Source organism: Arachis duranensis, chromosome 10 (assembly GCF_000817695.3).
Source record: "Arachis duranensis cultivar V14167 chromosome 10, aradu.V14167.gnm2.J7QH, whole genome shotgun sequence".
Classification (NCBI taxonomy): Eukaryota; Viridiplantae; Streptophyta; class Magnoliopsida; order Fabales; family Fabaceae; genus Arachis; species Arachis duranensis.
This window is the reverse complement of record NC_029781.3, coordinates 36,225,729-36,228,959: the sequence shown is the minus strand read 5'-3', so window position 1 is coordinate 36,228,959 and position 3,231 is coordinate 36,225,729. Positions and strand designations below refer to the sequence as shown.

General features: G+C 42.0%; 1 non-coding gene across 1 annotated transcript; it reads right to left on the bottom strand.

The window, feature by feature from the left end:
• Positions 1 to 522: 522 nt before the first annotated feature.
• LOC127743257 (small nucleolar RNA R71) lies at positions 523 to 626 on the bottom strand. Its single transcript, XR_008004651.1, has one exon. It is a non-coding gene; the product is annotated as a small nucleolar RNA R71 (small nucleolar RNA).
• Positions 627 to 3,231: the final 2,605 nt, after the last annotated feature.

Below are 3,231 nucleotides of genomic sequence, written 5' to 3'. Positions count from 1 at the left end.
TGACGTGTTTCTGGCGTTTAACTCTAGACAGCAGCATGTACTTGGCGTTCAACGCCAAGTTACGTCGTCAATCTCCAAATAAAGTATGGACTATTATATATTGCTGGAAAGCCCTGGATGTCTACTTTCCAACGCCGTTGAGAGCGCGCCAATTGGAGTTCTGTAGCTCCAGAAAATCCATTTCGAGTGCAGGGAGGTCAGATTCCAACAGCATCAGCAGTCCTTTTGTCAGCCTTCTTCAGATTTTTGCTCAAGTCCCTCGATTTCAGCTAGAATTTAACTGAAATCACAGAAAAACACACAAACTCATAGTAAAGTCCAGAAATGTGAATTTAACATAAAAACTAATGAAAACATCCCTAAAAGTAGCTTGAACTTACTAAAAACTATATAAAAACAATGCCAAAAAGCGTATAAATTATCCGCTCATCAGTTGGACTCACAACCAAGAGAAATCCTGAACTCTTGGGCAAGCTGGTCAATACTTTTTTGACCAAATTCTTTCCACCTCAAAAGAAGAGTAAGCTCAGAGTGGACATGTAATCCTTCAGACAGAATGAAGGTGAATCCTTCTATGAAGCTTGGGAAAGATACAAGCAATTAACCAAAAGGTGTCCTTCTGACATGTTTAAAGAATGGAGCATCATATGTATATTCTATGATGGTCTGTCTCAATTGTCAAAGATGTCATTGGATCACTATGCTGGTGGATCCCTTCATCTGAAAACACCTGCAGAAGCCCAGGAACTCATTGAGATGATTGCAAATAACCAGTTCATGTACACTTCTGAAAGAAATTATGTGAATAATGGGATTACTCAGAAGAAAGGAGTTCTTGAGATTGATACTCTGAATGCCATATTGGCTCAGAATAAAATATTGACTCAGCAAGTCAATATGATTTCTCAGAATCTGACTGGATTGCAAGCTGAATCTGGTAGTGTTAAAGAAGCGTCCTCTGAAGGAGAGGCTTATGACCCTGAGAATCCTGCAATGGAAGAGGTAAATTACATGGGAGAACCTTATGGAAACACCTATAATCCATCATGGAGGAATCATCCAAATTTCTCATGGAAGGATCAACAGAAGCCTCAAAAAGGCTTCAACAACAATAATGGTGGGAGAAATAGGTTTGGCAATAGCAAACTTTTTCCATCATCTTCTTAGCAACAAACAGAGAATTCTGAGCAGAGCCTCTCTGGCTTAGCAAATATAGTCTCTGATCTATCTAAGGTCACTCTCAGTTTCATGACTGAGGCACGGTCCTCCATCAGAATTTAGAGGCACAAGTGGGTCAGCTGAGTAAAAGAGTTACTGAAACTCCTCCTAGTACTCTCCCAAGCAATACAGAAGAGAATCCAAAAAGAGAGTGCAAGGCCATCCACACGTCCAACATGGCCGAACCTGTAAAGGAGGGAAAGGCAGTGATTCCCAGTGAGAAAGACCTCATGGGATGTCCACTGGCCAACAATGAGTTCCTTATTGAGAAACCAAAGGAGTCTGAGGCTCATCTAGAGACCATAGAGATTCAAATGAACTTTCTATTGCCATTCATGAGCTCTGATGAGTATTCTTCCTCTGAAGAGGACAAAAATGTTGTTGAAGAGCAAGTTGCTCTATATCTGGGAGCAATCATGAAAATGAATGCCAAGTTATTTGGTAATGAGACTTGGGAGGATGAACCTCTATTGCTCATAAATGAACTGAATACATGGACTCAGCAGACATTGCCTCAAAAGAAACCAGATCTTAGAAAGTTCTTAATACCTTGCACCATAGGCACCATGACCTTTGAAAAGGCTCTGTGTAACCTGGGGTCAGGTATCAACCTCATGCCACTCCATGTAATAGAGAAACTAGGGATCTTTGAGGTACAAGCTGCCAGAATCTCACTAGAGATGGCAGACAAATCAATGAAACAGTCTTATGGACTTGTAGAGGATGTTTTAGTGAAGGTTGAAGGCCTTTACGTCCCTGATGACTTCATAATCCTAGATACTGAGAAGGATGAGGATGAATCCATCATCCTTGGAAGACCTTTCCTAGCCACAGCAAGGGCTGTGATTGATGTGGACAGAGGGGAGTTAGTCCTTCAATTGAATGAGGACTACCTTGTGTTTAAGACTCAAGGATCTTCTTCTGTAAACATGGAGAAGAAGCATGAAAAGCTTCTCTCAATACAGAGTCAGATAGAGCCCCCACACTCAACTTTTAAGTTTGGTGTTGGGAGGCCACAATCATGCTCTGAGCACCTGTGAAGCTCTGTAAGAGCTTCCTGTCAAGCTATTGACATTAAAGAAGCGCTTGTTGGGAGGCAAACCAATTTTATTTATCTATATTAATTACTCTTTCATTTTATTTTCCGTTGTTATTATGTCTTTTTTAGGACAATAATCATGTGGAGTCACAAAAACAACTGCAAAAAATAAAGCAAAATCAAAAATAGCACACCATGGAGGACGAGCTTACTGGCGTTTAAACGCCAGTAAGGATACCAAAATGGGCATTTAACGCCGAGCCTAGCACCATTCTGTGCGTTAAACACCAGAACTGGTAGGTAAACTGGCGTTTAAACGCCAGTAAGGGTAAAAAATGGGCGTTTAAACGCCCAGTCTGGCACCATTCTGGGTGTTAAGCGCTAGAACTAGTACGCAGACTGGCGTTTAAATGCCAGAAAAGGCAACAGACTGGCGTTTAAATGCTAGTAAAGGGCAGCAGACTGGCGTTTAACGCCAGAAAGGCCACACAGAGGGCGTTTGAATGCCAGAAAGGTGCAGGGATGAGAAATCCTTGACACTTCAGGATCTGTGGACCCCACATGATCCTCACCTACCCCACCTCACTCTCTCTCCTCTTCACACCTCTCTATAACACTCTACCCAAAACACCACTCACCTATCAAATCTTAACCTCTTCTCCATATTCTCTTCACCACTCACATCCATCCTCTAATTCCCAAAAACCCATCATAAAACCCCACCTACCCCCACCCACTCAAATTCAAACCATTTCTCTTCCAAACCCACCCCTTCTCACACGAACCAACTCCCTCTCTTACCCTATAAATACCCCTCCTTACTCCTTCATTTTCACACCTTACATACACTCAAAATCCCCCTTGGCCGAACCCTCTCAAGCCTCCAAGTGAAAATTTTCTTCTTCTTCTTCTACTCTCTTCTTTCTTCTTTTGCTCGAGGACGAGCAAACCTCTTAAGTTTGGTGTGGAAAAAG